Below are 18,849 nucleotides of genomic sequence, written 5' to 3' on the forward strand. Positions count from 1 at the left end.
CATCAAGACTGTTGCCCTTTGTCACACTCTTACACCACTTCAGTTATTGATAAAGCTACAGTAGGCGTTCATAAAAATAGTTGTGGGTCTCAGTGAAAGCCAGGCTCATGGACTTGAAAGGAAATAATCCGAAAAGCAGTAACTCTTTACCTATATCTGCTGTACTATGTGTTTGTGAGCGTAATACCCTTTTATTTTTCATTGTGTCCGTGAACATTGCTATACAGGGGCTGAGTGTTTGTGCCATAGAGGGAAGTGAATGGTTTGACGTATTGAGTGTCGCCATCTCCAGTGGAGAGTCTGTTTCCGATCAGACCATTATGATTCAGTATTTTCTGTTCTGGGAACGTGCCAGTGAATTCTGAACAGGACCAAAGGTGCTGCAAATAAAAGTTCTCAGATCATTATGTTTACGCATGAGCATCATTCAACCTTCTTTCTTCTTCTTTTTTTAATGACAAATGCTTTTTTTGGTGTTGCAGTAAGTCATCTGGGGGGACAGAAGCAACTCAACTGGTTTAACTACCTAAGACTGGCAGGACTTCCCCAGTACTCAGGAGTTTTATTTTAAAGGACTATATAACAGGATTTACAGCATAATCCAGCCATTCATGACTGAAGTCTTCTTTCAAACTGATCTCACTCGAAGCTCATCAGTCACTTCATTCAGAGCTACTGAACTTGCTTTTCTGAACCTCAAATACAGTTGTTTAAGGCCCTTAAAAAAAAACAAATTTCAACACTTGAGGCCTTTCCATTACTACTACTAGGTGAAGGTGTCACCAGAGGCTCCACAATCTGATCATCAAGATGTCACCATACAATCTTATTGTGAGTTTGCAATATGTATAACGATAACATATTGCTATTTACTATCCTTTTTCCAACTGCAAATTATGCATTTGGTCAACATGTCTTTTTTTTATTTATTTAAAGTAAGACTGTACCCAACAATTTATTTTAATCTAATTACAAATGTATTGGTTATTTTTGAATTCCTGATTAATAGAAATTTTTTTTTTCACAAAATATCAAAACATGTTTGATTTATATTTCAATATTTATTCAATCATCTCTTAAAAACAAACGTCACAATTTAATATACATATTTTTGTGAGATGTGAGCTGAAAAATACTGGACCTCACATTCACTTAATGTGTGAGTTACACATTAATTTACTAATAACCATGCAATAGCAGCCCTTTCCCTAAATTGGAGAATCAGTATTTCTATTGACTCGAAACGCTTGATAGATTGAAACGTCTGTAACGCTAGTTTAAACCATTTTCTCTGTCATACGGCTGTTAAAGTTCAACAGGCACAGCTATTTCAGCAATGTGCAGACACATGCAAATGCAAATACTTTATGCAAATCAACGTACACGATATTGCCAAAAGTATTCACTCACCCATCCAAATCATTTAAATCAGAATGGGTTGCTCTCAGTAGAGATGTTCCCATACCATTTTTCCCTACCGATACCAATTCCGATACTCGTGGTGTGGGTATCGGCCGACAATATGCATTGCGCTCCCAGGACATTTTCATGTTCTCTGTCCAAAATGCTCGGACAGAAATTGGGAAAAGAGCTTTTGGGTATTCTGCTCCCTCAGCCTGGAATTTATTGCAGAAAAATCTGAAAAATCAAGAAGCTTGTCTCTTTAACAGCTTTTAAATCAAGAGTTAAAGGCTTAGAAGCAGATTCCATAAGATGTAAATGTTTTAACTGAATAGGCTCCATAACTGGCTCACAGAAAGCTTCTTCGCAGATTGTTCTTTTAATGTAAATCTTAGTGTTTTAATGGAATTTGTTTTTGTCTCAATTTGTATGTTTTTAAATGTGTATTTGCTGCTGACTGTTTTGGCCAGGTCCCCCTTGAAAAAGAGGTTTTAAATCTCAACGGGACAAACCTGGTTAAATAAAGGTTAAATAAAATTTAAAAAAATAAAATTTCAAATTTTAATTTATCCTTTACTGGACAACTTGACTATTTTAGTACTACTTTAATCTGCAGCACTTACAGACGGGCAGCAAACATTAAATAAGTAAATACTGGAATCAATGGACAGAAGTAGCACCATGATTGTGAAAGAAAAAGCTACCTCTTTCACTTGTTTCTATTTATATATAAATAGAAATATAAATTGAATTGTATTAATAATATGGAGGTGTCTCATCAGTTTCCACTACTACTTCAATTCACCAAAAAATGCAATTCTTGCATTCTCCAAGCATGACTTTTTCTATGGTGTTCTTCGAGGCCTCTGTGTCTAACTGTGGTATTTTGGTCATTAATTTGATGATTTTCTATAAATTCTTGAGTGGTAAAAATTGGTTCAAAACCAAATACATGTAATAAATGGCATCAACCATAGGCCATATATAAGTGTATGTAGTCATCATGACGGGTTTGTGGACTATGATTTTTAAGCTTCAAGTTCAACATTTTGGCTGTCACCATCTTGGATTTTTGCTGTCCTCATTTTGCAACCAGTAAATGGAAGTGACCATATCTGGACTGAAGAGGAGCGACGGATGGATCTGACAACCACAAGTGGCAGAGGAGCACCACGAGCAGCAACCTTGCTGCATCTGGCTCCCTCTAGCTTCTGGTGTGCAGCAAATTCAGCTTCATAATTCAACGTAAACCTGCTGAAAATATCTCAGAAACTATTTTCATTGATAGTGACGGGGGAAACAGTATCGAAACTGGACATCATAACTCACTGGAGAAGAATTGAAACTAATAATTAAGACAATAAACTCATGTTTACAATGTTTACTATACATCAAATGAAAATTAGATTTAGACATGGAATCTGACTGCCTTTTGCTAACATTTGTGAAAATCAATGTCAATATCCAGCCCTACTAACAACCATCTTCAATCGTTAACTATATCTACCAAATCTACACTGATATAATCTATCATCTATGCAGTACAACCACTCATTCACTTTGCTCAATTTTCACAATCCACTAATACTCTTCTTTACAGTCTGCAGAGTGATGGAGGAAGGTGGTGGAGAAAGGGGGTAGTTGGATCAGAAAGACACCGTATGCTTAACTTGGCATCCTATCAGCCAACTGTAGTAGCTGTGTTTCAACAAGTAGAGGGCAAGTGCAATGCAAATGTATAACACAATATTAAGAATTAAAATACGCAAAAATGTGGAACTGAATACATCAACAACGCCACTAAATACCCATATACGCTAGTTTTCAGCATAAATTATTTGGAGGTTTAGTTACTCTTTAGAATGATATAAAACACAGATAAGCAGCAAATTATTACAAGTAAGAAGCTTTTTTTGCTTTAGTTCAACAAATAAAACAACTTATCAACTGTCAAAATTGTTGCAGATACACTTTTGTCAATTGGCCCTTCGCTAAGTCCCGCCCTCAAACACATACTGGCCAATCATAACTTTGCATCAGTCAGGTGCCACCAGGGCCCGACAACTATCCGACTCTGCTCCATGGACTTTCATGTCATCCTTTCAGATTTTCTACTGGTTTTTCAAGCTAGTCACGGTTCAACATTAAAAGTTATTCTCTTTACCCAGTGAGGTTGTAAGGAGTTTCTAAAACCTTGTCTCACTACGAAAAAACCTGTTACCCGTTTAACCGACAAAATCACTTAGAAATCTTGAATATATCCTTCAAATGCATATTGTAGAACCGTCTGTCTACTTCTCTTTGAAATCTCTTTTCTTTTTCCCCCCCAAAAGTTAGATAATATTTCCTCAGTTAGTGGCAGTGTTAGCTCTGACAACTTGACGGAGTGGCAGCAGGGTGCAGGGTGTAGCGAATGGCAAACTGAATAATCAACTAATTGTCTCCACTCTAAAGCCACTTTGTACCAGTGTAAGTAACTTAATGAGCAATTTACATTACATCAGTACCTGTTGTAATTGTTTTCAAATATGTGCATTGGGCTGCTCTATCTATCCAGTAAACGTGGAGAAAGATGCTCTAGAGAAGAGAATAGTAAAGTAATCCAGCTCTGCTCAGGGAGTTATATTAGTCAGGTGACTCAAGATCCTGACTCAGCATGGAGGGGGGTGTCTACAAAGCTCTCTATCAAAAGCATGTTAAAAATGCAGCATTATGTTTGCATCGTGACAAAATTACTCCTAGGGCATCGACACTGAAATCAGCCAGAGCAGGGACTTTCAAAATAAGAGCACCACAGCGAGAAACACATGCTTATTATCCTGCAAGTGTAGATGAGGAACAGATCGCTGTGATGAATCTGAATTCTCGGAATATGATTTGCTCAGCTGATTTATACCAGATTCGTCACGACATGAGTGATGCATTTTCATTTTCAGTGAGCAGCGTTCAGGAAAAAACAAACATCGCATAGTGTCATTTCTTATCTCTGATGACCCATGATGCAATTTGTCAATCTGGAGGCTCACTACCCGGAAATCGTGTCACTCCAATTATAACCAAACTATGCATGAACATTTTTTAAAAAGCGCCCAAACAAGACTTTATGGAGCTCATAAAATATGCTAACGAGAAGGAATTTGATTAAAACATTCATGTATCATGAATGTCAAATTCACAACATCTTTCTTTGCATAACACCATGTCCTGGACTAAATTTGTCACATCTCATCTTCAACAACAATTTCCATCTATGGAAGTACAGCTTGTTGGTGGCAGGAATGGTTGATTACACCCGGAATCACAAAACAGGATCTTTTGTTAAGTTCTATTTGCTTTTCATAAATGTACGTCTGTTTATGTAACTGAATGCAAATAGATTAATTAAATATCTTATGAATGATAACAGAAAAGTAATTCAAATGAAGAAGCATGAATTAATAAAAAAAACTATTTGATTTAGATTTAACAAATATGAGTGGTTTTAGTGAATACAAATTAGATTCAACACTTTGCTGGCAGGTACAGAGAATTCAATTTATCATGACAATATTCAATACAATATCTAGATGACAGTTTGTTTTTTGCATTCCAAAATGTGATAATAAAATAGCTGAATATATTTCCAAACATTAAACAGGTACTGCACACTGAAACATGTTTTTCTTGCTGTAAACTAAATGATATGACTGTACTGGGATAAAACTGGGGATGCACTGATACCAATATCAGTATTGGGTCTGATATTGTGCACAGGTAGTCGTACTAATTACTCTGATAAAGCTACACCCGAAACCATTAAGGAAAAGTGATGTTAACCTCTCAGTTAACAGTTAAGCCCAATAAACGGCCCAGCTGCAACAATTACCTGATGCAAAGATATGTTAAATTCATAGGGAGCAAGTGTGAGTATGAAGTCAGCAGTAACATTACAGCTGTGAATGTAGTGCATTGTGGGTAAACAGTTAATTATTAACATCCCTTCTGCAAACTATGCTCTGTTTGTATCAGGAAAATATGTTGAATGTTAATATGTAACAACAGTATCATGTTGAATTATTAAAGAGTGGTCCAGTTGGGATGTATCCACATAATTAATTTAAAAAAGAATGTTAAGACTTCTGGGGATAGGTTAATTGGTGACTCTAAATTGCCCGTAGGTGTGAATGTGAGTGTGAATGGTTGTCTGTCTCTACATGTTGGCCCTGTGATAGACTGGCGACCTGTCCAGGGTGTACCCTGCCTTCGCCCAATGACAGCTGGGATCGGCTCCAGCCCCCCCGTGACCCTGAATACAGGATGAGCGGTAGAAAATGGATGGATGGATGGATGTTAAGACTTCTTGCTAAGTGATGTCACTGAGCAACACATCCCTGCTGCCCATCTAATGGAAGCAACATAACATGTACTCATTATCACTAAAGTGAACCTTTTTCAGAACTCTTCTTGTATTTAAAGCTGACATATTCACCATACAGTCCACCACTCGCTGGGTATTTGATGGTATGATGCTATGGACTGATATTGCAAGTGGTAGGATTTCAAATATTTATAATGAGCTCCAGGGCCCCATATCAGATTTGATATGATTTAGTGTTGAGGTCTGTCCATGACCATGTTTGAGGTAAAACAACTCATGTAGCTTTGACACAAAGATGGCTCACTGCTTATTTAAGTTATCGGCACTACATGGAGGAACTGCCTTATGAACTGTGCAGGTAAAAATTATCCTGACGCACACAAAAAAGAAAAAGATATGCTGTCTGTGCTTCTTCCTTCGCTTCATTCCCTTCAAATATGCTTTGTATTTTTCTATTATTTTAATGTGTTAGGGACTATCGCTTGGATTTATTCACCTCCATCGCCCTTCCATTTACCACAGTTTCTACCCAAAGATGGCTCTGAATCCAACACCAATCAAAGCAATAATCAAATGTTGCTCAAGGGTGGTGAAACCTCTTGCCATTTACCACTCAATCATTTTACCTGCAACATATGAACAAACTTTCATTACAATTAATTTTAGACACCATGCGGTTCCTGTATTTTTACATTCACTTGTTCACTGTTCGGAAGGAATAATTGAAATTGATTGCTCCCACTAATTGCTGTAAACATTGCATCAAAGTACAGGCAGGGCTCTTGACGTATGTCAACTTAATTGTCCCACTGCTTTTCTCTCTAACATAATGACTTGTTAGTAGCTGCGACTTGATTTCACGAACAAAACCTGTCCATTCATATGTTCCTTCTGAGAATACTGCATGGGCTGTAAATGACAAATGTACCAGAGAAATAAGTGATGGTGATTATCATTGAGCGGAGTGACAAGGGAGTTTGAACTGTTCGCTCAACGTGTTCTGCTGAAGCATAAAACAATTTGATGTTGATGTGAGTTCAATTTAAATAGTTTTTCTGTAGGATCATGATATTTTCTAGAAACATTTTAATATAGGGTCATTCCATGTGAAAACAGCCAATATCGGGGTACCATGTACATACCTCTCAGGTTTTGCTGAAAAGCGGTTCAAATGCTTAAATGAGTGAGTCTGAATTTTCAGGTCAATATCTCAAACGGTTTGCCCGTGGCGTCAATTTGAATTTCAAGTTCCACGCCCCTCTTTGACACCCTGAAAATTGGTGTGTTAGTTCATTGTAGTATGTACTACACAATTCTGAAGGCAAAATCAACATTCAGTACTGTTTGGGTGAGAGGTGGGTCACCAAAGTCCTAAAAAATGTTGACGGCATGTGTGATTTTCCAAGACAGATCCCCTGTTGTGCCATTCCAACATATCATTTGTTGTGTCAGTGTGCCAAACATCTATGGACGCAGTGCTTGCCAATACAAACTTGACCAAAAGGACCATGACAAAATGATGTCACTGCTTCCACAATTTTTTGGATAATAGTTAAATACACTATTATCTATTATCCAAGAAATTGTGGAAGCAGTGACATAATTTTGTCATGGTCCTTTTGGACAATAATAAAACTGAATTGAATTGGTCAAGTTTGTTTTGGCGATTGGATTTTGGTGACCCACCTCTCACCCAAAACAGTTAGGAATGTTGATTCCTAATTGTCCTAATTAATTCTGCCTTCAGAATTGTGTATAAACTACAATGAACTAACACACCAATGTTCAGCTTTCTATCACTATTAGAACAGAAGTTATGGGCCTCCATAAATGCCAAAAAATAAAATGCGAAATTCCAATGTGTCAAAAAGGGGTGTGGCACTTGAAATTCAAATGGACTCCACGGGCAAACCGTTTGAGATATTGACCTGAAACTTCAGATTCCTTTGTTTGGTAACATAAGGCATATTTTCACCGATTTTCAGCAAAATATGAGAGGTGTCATGTACATGGGTGGCTGAGTTGGCATGGAATGCATGTTTTGACATCAACATCAGCATAACCATAAATCAGGTGAAATTCACTTCAGAAATTAGGACTTGGCAAAGATTGCTATGTATTGGCACCCGCAGTGGAAAAATTATTGCGGCAGCTGCTTAAGAAGTTTAGGAAATGTCATGAAGTAGAGGTGCAACGATTCATTCGATTAATCGATTGTCAGTCCTATAGATTCAACTAAATCGATCTGCTAAAATAAATAAATAGAATGTATCGTTTTGGCTTCACCAATAATCAATTTAAATGCATTTAATCGGATGAATCGAGATTCTTACTTACTCTCAGTATGGATGCTGCAACAAGGCAAACAGCCACACTGTAAAAATTTCCGTGGGAATTTTATAGTTCTCTATAAAATTCATGGCCAACTAATTATAGCTTTACCATGAAATAATAATCCAGATAACCTAACATTAACGTAAGAGAACTAAGTGGGCCTTAGTTTAAAATGCCAGGCGAAGTCTTAAGTTAATAAGTAAGATAACTGGTTGTGTGTTGGCCTGTCCCCGCTGCTGGAAAGAAATCCGAGAGGAGACACTGTTTTATCTTTAATAACCAAAAGGAACATGCAGCAGGTTGAAAAAAAATACCCATGTTACATGACCCCAAATTGTCTGCATATTACGTGCTCGTGGAGGCCATGATCCCCAGAAAAGGGCTTGTTTACTCAGGAAGGTTTTTAAATCAGTGTAGCTCTGTAATAATAATCTGTCTGAAGGCCATCACTGTGATTCGCCTGCAAGAGTCAGATCCTGCTGCTGTCCACTCCTCACGATTATTACAGTAGAGTGTGACACTTCTAATTCAAAATGGATATGTTGGTTTAAGGAGGTAGAAATAGTGCTTTATAGGTTTTGTCTTTTCTTGAGGTAGTGCTTAATTATGACTTGAGATTGTGTCTTGTTTGCTATAATCAGAAAACCTCCTCTGCAGTAGCGCATATTTGTAGAACAAAACTGTGTGTGTGTGTTTTTTTCAATCTTTGACATGAAGTGTCTCCAAGAGTTGAAAACAGCATTGCATATTTTGTTGCAGAATACTCGTCCAGATGTACGAGTGCATACACATTTGTCTCCTCACATCTGTGTTTGGATGCGAGACTTTGTGTTCATGCCTGTGTGTGTGGAGCATGTAGGCTTATGTCTGCAGACATCTGTTTGTGTCTGTAATCTGTGTGTGTCCATGCATATCTGTGTCTTTGTGCGTTTGCATGAACGCACATGCACACATTTGTCTTGTAAAGGTGATGTTGAGGGGGTTGCCTCTCATTGTGCCGTTTGTTTTCTGACTGGAAGAGGACTCGGTGTTCCTACAGTAATGTGCACACGAGTTTTTGATTTCATACTGTAGGTGTATCCTTGCATGCAAACATCTACACTAAAGTCTCAATGTTGCCGGCAGCTGTACTGTAGAAGATGCCTTCATGTCGCAGAGCAGGACAGTGTCAGAGGGGGAGCAGCTGGACAGTAATGACTGCCCACTACTCACCAATCATGCTCTGGCCTTTACCCCCATTAAACCCCAACTGGGTCCACATGGGAGCCCTCTAGATTGATACTTGAGTTCTCCCTGTGGAGACTATTTTTGGAGAAAATATACCTCCCCACAGTCACTTTCATAATTACATGCACAATATTTCATAGTCACCTGGTTGACACTTGTGGTAATATTCTAGCCCAGCATCGCAAGGAATTACATTAATTACGTAATTCTAGCCATCTGATTATTTTCAACTTCAATTGAATGTATTCTTATTTTATTATCATAAAATCATAACAGAAGTAATCACAAGACAATTTATAGAGTGGACCTAGAGTTTAATCTAATTTGCAGAGACCCAACATTTCCCCCATGAGCAAGCACTTAGTGGCCCGAAAAACTTTCTCTCTCTCCTTCAACTTATGGAGGGAAATATTTTGGTCTTAACCTCCTCTATGTTCACCATCTGGTAGGTAATTTTGTCTGTCTGCTGTTTGTGCTCAGCAGATTATGTACAGACGGTTTATCAGAACTCTTTTGCTGAAACATCTGCCTGCTGTGACTGGTTTGATGAGAGCGGTGAGACCAAAACAGTCAAGTTGCAGGCTGCAAAACCAAAACAATGAGCTGAAAAACGGTAAAATGTCAGGTGATCATTCCCTGCAAGTGTTAGCTTTAAAATAGCCTTATCAGGGACCAGCTGTAGTGATCCATAACAAAACGGGGAACGAACAGACGGAAGGTAATTCACAATTTGTTTTTAAATTAGAAGATGCAATGTGTTTGCCTCTCCACTTTTCTCTCCTGTATCTCTGCCTCCTGTAATAACGTGCAGCACTGGCTGGTTTACTGCCAGATGATACAGACCAAACTAATAATGATTACAGTCGTTGTCACCTATTTTCATCATTGATTTATTCGATTAGTTGCAGCCCTAAAACTTAAAAAAAACATTGTCACTGAAAATAATTCAAGGTTTTGCAGAATTGTCCACTGACAAATGACAAATCCTTAAAATTCTTAAAAAATAAAGTAGTCAATGTCAGTTCCTACCTTCAAGGACATGAACATTTGAGAATTTTGACTTGATAATAACTTAAAACTAGGCAGGGAGTATGGCAGGTTGTCAATTTTTTTTTTTTTCGTGGTGGTGCATAATAACATATATGGACTGCAGGAACATACCTGCATTGTAGACAAGCATCTTTAAGTATCAGGAGGTAGTTGGATTCACACTGACCTCCCCTCACCTCCAGTCCAGTCCAGCCTCTTTGGTTATTCTGCCACACACTGAATAAAATATAGTGGTTCTTTTATCTGAATGTGCAGTTACAGCTAGAAAAATGCATGGTTTCTCTCTGATATTCTCTACTGTTTGCCTAACAGCAGAAGCAAGTTCCCACCCCTCATTCCCCCATGAAATGAAATCTATACCCCAGATAGTGTGATAATACCATACAGGGACAAACTACAGATAAGCAAACTGGCAGCTCTGCACATCTCTCCCCTTTTGACATTTTAAAAATGGGGGGTTTGTGGCAAGTGATCGCCGAGCAGTTTGGGATCGGGAACGTACTGCAGTCGGGGTGAGAGAGAAATCCGACCGGCACCCGCTGCATTTACACCGATAATGTGTCATGTCAATGTGAAGAACTACTAGAAAACACAGTGAACTGAAAGAGTTAGAGTTTTATTAAAAATACTTGTGTCCCCCCAACCTTTGAAATCAAAATTTCGTCCTTGCTCACCCTCCTCGCCTTGGTCTACCTGCATAACCGGATGCTTTTGACACACACAAGTCTGATGAACAATAACGTTTTTTGAATCACAACCTCACTATCATAAATAGCCGACAGCCGCCCGCACACGGAGATAACCGCGCAGCAGCACTCGGTGAAATGAAACAAAGATATCGACGGACCTCTCGAAGCGATGATGTCATGACAAAGATGCATTCATGCTGCTTACTGCTAGCTAGACGAGACCAACAGCAGGATCTACATGAGAAAGTGAAAGTAGAGCTGGCGGTGAGACGAGGAGGGCGTAGCTATGGCAACGGGGACACAGCATCCCCAGGAGAACGCCGTGTGGTTGTTTTACTTTCTTAAGTATTGCTTATCTAGAAAGCTGTCAGCTGTTGGTAATTTAACAGATTTATTGGTCATTTTTTGGAACGCCCTCTAGTGGACAGTAAGTAAAACAACCACATTGCTCATGATGACATTTGCAACGTATAAGCCTGTGTCGTGTAGTTAATATTAATTAAAATATTAATAATTTTGAGCATGAAAAAAAATATGGAATGAAATTCGAATTGTATTATAGATGAAAATTGACAGCTCTAGTGTGAAATACAGTTTACAAAATGTGTACATTGGTTGAGTTAGACCTGCAATACTCATCATATGATTAAAGTATTATATTCAACCAGGGATCACAGCTTTCACATGGCCCTGGTCAGCAATATAACCTGTGTGGCTCTACAGTACAATTGCAGGGGATAATTCAAGTACTGCAATGTGAACATTTATTCATGTATACATTTCAGACAGCAGCTGAGAGAGAGAGAGGTAAACAAACCCACTATGAACCACCTCAACCATGTGATTGGAGGTGATAGTCGGGTTCCAATCTGTTGCTCTGGTTCTTCAGCTGTCACAAGTTAAGGCAGCACTCTCTGCCGATTTAAGTGAGGTTGCCATGTTAGGGATCGCCAGTAGGTAACACGTAGCATGGAGTATATAACCAAGTTGTCAGAAGCCATCATTTTCAACCTGTACGGGCGCATATCCTTGCATATGTACGTCCCCGTTATTTTTTGGGCACATGGACAATTTGAAGATAACTTGATTGCAGATGTCTTTTCCAGTGCTGATAATGTTTCTGGATAATGTCTGGTTAAATGGTTTCCACCACATTTGACATTTTGAGTTTTCATGTATTTCATAATAAGGTTTTTGCTCTCCTCTGTCCTCATACTTTTTTAATTCAAAATGCTGCCTGATGGTGCTTTCAGTGGAGCAGCTTCTGTTATGTATGGTCCACCCGTCTCTCAAGTGGACAGATCTGGTTGCGCACCTCTGCGTCATGCAAGAGTAACGCAAAGGGTGCAGGAAACAGCACATGCTAAAACATTGAGGATTTTATTAATCGATATGGGGTCATTCAAATGAAGAGCGATATTAATTGGAATGATCATATCATAGTGTTTATTTTTAACCCAGCTCTATTAAATACAGATGCTTTGTCACCCTCCTGTGCGTTTATGCATAAGGCCATAGTAGGGCTACACAATATTGGAAAAAACTGACATTGTGATATATTTTTTTCTCTGTGTCATTCACATTGCATATTGAGGTTAAATTCATCAAACTGGTACACTTTTGAGCAAACATAATAGGCTAGATAACAACTTTATGCTTGAGTAAACTATTTAATCATACATTGTTTAGTTATTAATGGTGGTGGTGACACAGCGAAAAAAGTCACACTCACAAGGCATGGTTATAGAGACGGGTGTCACACATCGCCACAGAACCCTGATGGACCAAGAACAGTCAGCACCCGTTTGACAGTCACCCATCCGTCCCACAGTGAGAGAGGGAGCAGCGAGCATCACCCTGGGCCTTAACAAGTCAACCAGCTGTAGGCTGAACTCCGGGAAGAGGGTCCTCCCACACTGTGTTGAAGCCCCGAGGCAGACACAGACCTCACCCATTGAGAAGTGGGGGGGGGGGGAACGGTTCATGAAACTGTGGCGGGTTTACCAAGACTGTAGGTAATTAATCGCAAACACTGGAAGTCATGGAAAATGAGCTATGCATGTTTTCCTTTGTATCACGCAGCAAACAAAGTTTAAGAATGATGTGTTTGCCGACACTGCATGTCCTGCGATGTGACTTTTGAGCATGTGCATATGACAACGTCGATGCTAAAACGATATACCATGCAGGCCGAGTCCACAGATGCATTATGCAACTTTCAAATTTGCCCAAAAGTCTTGACCTTGCACAGATCTGCTGACAGTATTATTTCGTAGCCTTTCTGTCTGGTTTCTGCTCTACTGCTAAATGAGACTTTCTGAGGGCAACAGGCTTGTGGATTGAGTGTATGGGGTTGTCAGTTCACATCCACCTCTGATAGTAGCCATGCCCTCACTCAGTCCCTATTATTGTAGTAAAGCCGTTCAGACCAGAAAAAGCAGCAATTTGCCCCGAAGAGAAGTCTCTGCATGGGCAAAGATATGGGCTACAGGTTGGCATGTTCTCTTTCTGTCTCTCCCTTTCCGGCAAACATCCATTCACTGATGAACAACTTTTCCAGTGCTTTAGTTCCAGATTTAAGTCAAGCCAACACCTGCCCTTTGGCAGCATATCACCTTATCCAGTCAGCCTTATTAAAAGCACCATTGTGTTCTTCATCTCAGCCCAAATCAACACAAGGAATAAATATCATCACCGGCTTTCATGTTCAAAATGTTTGAATGCTGGAATCAGGGATTATTCTATAGGTTTTGTTTAATTACCATGGGTTTTGCAAATGTATGTAAGAAATGATAACTAGTGTGAGGGAGCCGTTTTGCAATCAAAACACAAAGCCTCACAACAGGTAGAGGACCTGCCACAATCAACCCCATTTCCTGGTCATTATGTCCTTAGCAAAACGTTCTGTACCATTTCTAGCCACAACCATGAATCTGTATGAAGGCAACAATCTCATTTGCACTCATTAAACTATCAACAACAAAAAAACAGAAAAGAGGCATTTGTTGTTTGAGTACCCCTTCTGAAACACAGGCAGTTTGAGATACTCTGAGCTGGGGTTATACTGCCTCCTAATGCTGTGGACAAGCAGTCCAGCACAGAATTCAAATCAGAAAATACCTGCTCACATTTTAGAGTTGCTGTTTACAATACAGCCACATCACTGTCACTGTCACTGAAATCAAACTATTGCTCTTAGTGCACAGTGAGAGTTATGAGTGTTCTGATATGCAGAGCTTTACAAAAAGGAACCTGCAGTTAATGAGGCTGCTATGGTAACCCTGGGGGACTAAGAGGCTACAGATGCTCAAACATACAAGAAATGTCAAGTTACATACAACAAGGAAGAATGGCATTCGAAAATGGCAGATGGCATTTATTAATTTATCTTAATACTTACTTTAGCATTCTGCAAACAGAGTGAAATTGAACAACTAAAAAGAAAAGAAACTTCTTTTTTAATGATGGAAAATATGTAATTACGTGCAAGGGGAATAAACAGGGCACATTTCAGTGGCATTATTGTGTTATACTTGCAATTATGCAATGAGCAATGAATGAAAAACCTATTAGTTTCTTGATACTTGTTTTTGGTTTTACCTACTTCAAAATGCTGTGGCAGACCTTAGATACTATGTGAATCTGAATATATTAAATTGTGTTTTAAATGCATTCATTCAGTGTAGGTCAATTGATTAATAGAAAGAAAAAAAACAATTGACAATATTACCTTGGATTTTTGGCATTGTGAGATACATTTCTCACTAGTTTCTGATTTTTTAAAGAGTAAACAATTCATCAAACTGAATTGAATCTAACATTTTTTTATAAGATTGAATTGCTTTAAACGTATTGAGTTTCTTCTACATAATCTAGCATTCATATTTTCCTTGCAAGCTGTGTCTTGAGCAAGAGAAATCTGATGGAAAGGCCTAAACATAAAGTATTGGTGCAAACCAAAAAGAGATCGCTATTATGTTTCATTCTTTCATGTTAAGAAGCTGGCAGGAACTTCTCAGTCCTTCTGTGCCACAAAATTATCAGTCGCAGAGCCAAAGTATCTCAATCCAACTTCTCCCTGTCACCTAATTAGTGCTGCCTCGGTGCCTCAGGGCCACTCAACCAGAAAATATGTCACCTATCTGTGTCATTATGTACCCATTTTTGTGAAGCTAACAATTCACGTCTCAGTCCTGCTGTGGTCTATCATCCTGTTCTAACTAGACTGCTGGAGACAGAGCTGTAATATCTCTGGCAGGGTCAACTGAATCCAGGGTCACTGATTACCTAATTGTTGCTCATTAACTCCAAAGCACTGGTGACCTCTTCATAACACCCTTCCTTATCAGAACTCTTATGGCTTCATCTGGCCAAACACCAAACTAAATGCCTTTGGCTTTAAATATAGAAGTGGGAGCCACACATTTAAAGATCAGCTTTAATTATTTATTATTTTTATGTGCAAGCGGCACGTGGCATGTTTTCTTTCATTAGTTTCCGGTTTCAACTGTTATGGAAATTACTCATCCAATTGATCTGAGGATAATGAGCACATCGTTTTAACACCTAACCAGCAGGATTCTCAGCTCAAGGGGGTCAGTGTCCCAATTATAAACAAACAATCTCAATATGCACTAATACTCCGCAACAAAGCAAAAAGACGTTTTCCAGTAAATTTGTACGCTGTGTTTACTCTCATGCGCACAAGCATCTGTTTAAGAGACAAGAGTGATTGGCATTTTTGTTACTATGCTGGTGTATAACAGTTTAATATCTTAATAACTCAAAATATCCGGTGACTAAACATATTTTCAGTTTCAGAAACCAAGAGCTGATGGCTGTTTGCCAGACTGGCAACTGCTGAGGCCTGTGTTCCATCATTTAATGTCTGATTTCACAGAAACATAGTCTACATGAGATAATTTCCACTTTGTAACGAAAGATTAGCACCCGGCTGTGCTTAGTCTCCTCATGACTATCTGCCCTCTTTGTTTTCTTCCACAACTTTGCTTCTGCAGTGGCTCCGCAGATTGACACACTGTCAAATATATCTGCACATGAGCTGGGATCACAGGGGACAGTTGTCGCCAAGAATATAAACCATTTTTGGCATCACATCATCACAGGACAAAACAAACAAAAGATCAGCTTGATGCTTCACTGAGGCGTTACTTGATCTTCATATCACTTCAGCAATAGCTTGGATAAAAACAACCAAACAACAAATTGAAGTCATTCTGTACCAACTGTTTTTCCTCCTTCGGGGGAAGATAGACAACTCTCCACATAAATACAGTAAATTCTGAGCTCTCATTAACGCTATAAAATGTGGAGTGAGTTATCTTTCCTAAATTAAAATAGATGGGTTTTCACCAAACTGTGTATCACTGCAGGAAAACATGGGATAAGAATGCACATCATACTAAGGGCTATGCTAATGTGTGCTATGCTAATTAAGGTGAGCTAACCAATTTATCTGAATGACTGTATCAACGACCACCACTAAGTTAATTACTTTACAACGTCACTTCATAGCACCCAAGCAAACCTGACAGACCGTCAAAAAAAAAAAAACACTTAACTTAACAGAGATGCTGTCCACAACAACAGACAGGTGCAATACAATAAGCTCGGCAAACATCACGCCAAAACTAGAAAACGTCTGACCCCACACTGTATCACAGTGCATATATTTAAATAATGTCTTACCTTTAGAAGAACCTCTTCTGGACGTTGTGTGTGAGAACGTATCAACTAAGCCGTTGAACTTCTCGCCGTGGTGTCGTCACAGAAAGTTATCGACGACGATACTCGTTCGGCCTATTCGTAGAATAAAACACCATGTTTGCCATAGCAGCAGTTTCTACTCCAACCTGATGAAATATTCAGTTGCTGGTCTGAAATGCTGTAGCTTCTCTCCAATTGCCCGCCAACGAGTCGCTGCGGGTCTTGTCCCCCCGGCTGGCCGGCAGCGAGTCCAACTGCCGCCAATGTTAACTACCACCGCTCCAGATGCCCGTAGCTAGCTTAGCTCAGACTTGAACCTGACCGAGATTTTTCACTTGGCTTGGAAAAAAAATTCCCACATAGTTTGAAGTCAAGCTATCCCTACTACCGAGCATAATGTCACCCATCACGGTCCTGAATTGGTATCCAAGTAAACCACCCATAACATATCCTTGGTGCTTTGAAAAGTTGGATATTGTACCTACATCGAAAATTTGAACCCGATGGAGGAACTCCTCAGCAATAGTTCATAATAATTCACGTCGATGTTAGGATATGCGTAAAGTAAGTTAAAAAAAAAACAAAGCCTTATTCCACTTGTGTACAGGTACATCCACTTAAAATATAACCTGTTTAATTTCCAAGATGGCGCATAATTTCTTTCTTTCTCAGCCACTGGACTGGCTGTCTTCACTCAGTGCTGCCACTGGTGGCCGGAGGCGATACAGCAACACTATCATTGAACAGAACAGACGCACATACATACTTGTTATTAATAAAAAGAAAAAAGGAAGTTTTCACAAATATAACTGTAGCCTAAAAATCCAAGAGGTTATGATTATGATGATGATTATTATTATTATTATTATTATTATTATTATTATTAATAATAATAATAATAATAATAATAATAATAATAATAATCATAATAATACAATTAATTTCCACATGCAGTAAGAATCGTAAAACCTCCCAAAATGTGGAATACAATATTAACAAGCCCATTAATAAAACAACATCCTTGTACTGCTTCATGTCAGATATTGCTGTTGTATTATAATAAATGGGGTAGAAGGAAACAGTTTGTGCATGAATAATGCAATGCTTTACCCTGGAACAATCAGATACACATTAACTTTTTTAAGGGACCTGGTTTACTATGCCGGTAGCTTATATCAACACAGTCAAACGTTGTGACAGTCATGAGAATGTTGTGATTACTGAAACACAGAGAAGTAATTTAATTTAAAAAAGTGTTGATTAAACAAGAGTATACAGTTGTCTTTGTTGTCTAAATCTATTCAACCGGCTACCTCAAAACACATCCAGAAGGTACCATAGAGACCTACAGAATTCTATTTATGAGAGAGTTTGCCGTTTTTGTATCTTATATGACACTATGAGACTTAGTGGTACTCACTGCATACATCCCCCACTGATTACCTTTCTAAACTGAGGTAGGCAATGAGATCATGAAAAATATATAAAGCAATCATGTGTTTAGGGGACAATATGTCCACCACCAATTAATTATTTAACAAGGGTGCTTGTTATTGTTTGACAGGCAAAAGCATATGGTGCCAGGTAATTTTAATTCCCACAGACATATTAGATTAATATCTGTCCCATTGCATATCTCATCAGATATGGCTGTCTGGTTAGAATCCTGTACATTGGTTTAATATCCAGCTGGATAGAGACTGAAGGTTTGAGACGCGTGTAATTCCCAGAACCTTATGAGATTGTATGAGGCAGCAGAAGAAGGCATGATTGATCAAAATGGTCATTGTTAGTTTTTAAACATAATGTCATGACACAACATGATATTGACATTGAAATTCTTAAGTGTATGTGATCTAGCTTACTGTCATGTTAGCTTAGTCAATGTTTGGTATGAACGACATACTGATTTATTTTCTGCTTCTTCCCCTTGGCTTTTTTAGCCACACAGTTGGTCAACCACTTTGGTCCAGACAGAAGTATCTTAACAGCTTTTGCCATGGAATTTGGTACAGATATTCATGATCCCTTAAGGATTACTGACCTCTGTGATCCCCTGATTTT

This window comes from Eutrigla gurnardus, assembly GCF_963514095.1.
Source record: "Eutrigla gurnardus genome assembly, chromosome: 5".
Taxonomy (NCBI): Eukaryota; Metazoa; Chordata; class Actinopteri; order Perciformes; family Triglidae; genus Eutrigla; species Eutrigla gurnardus.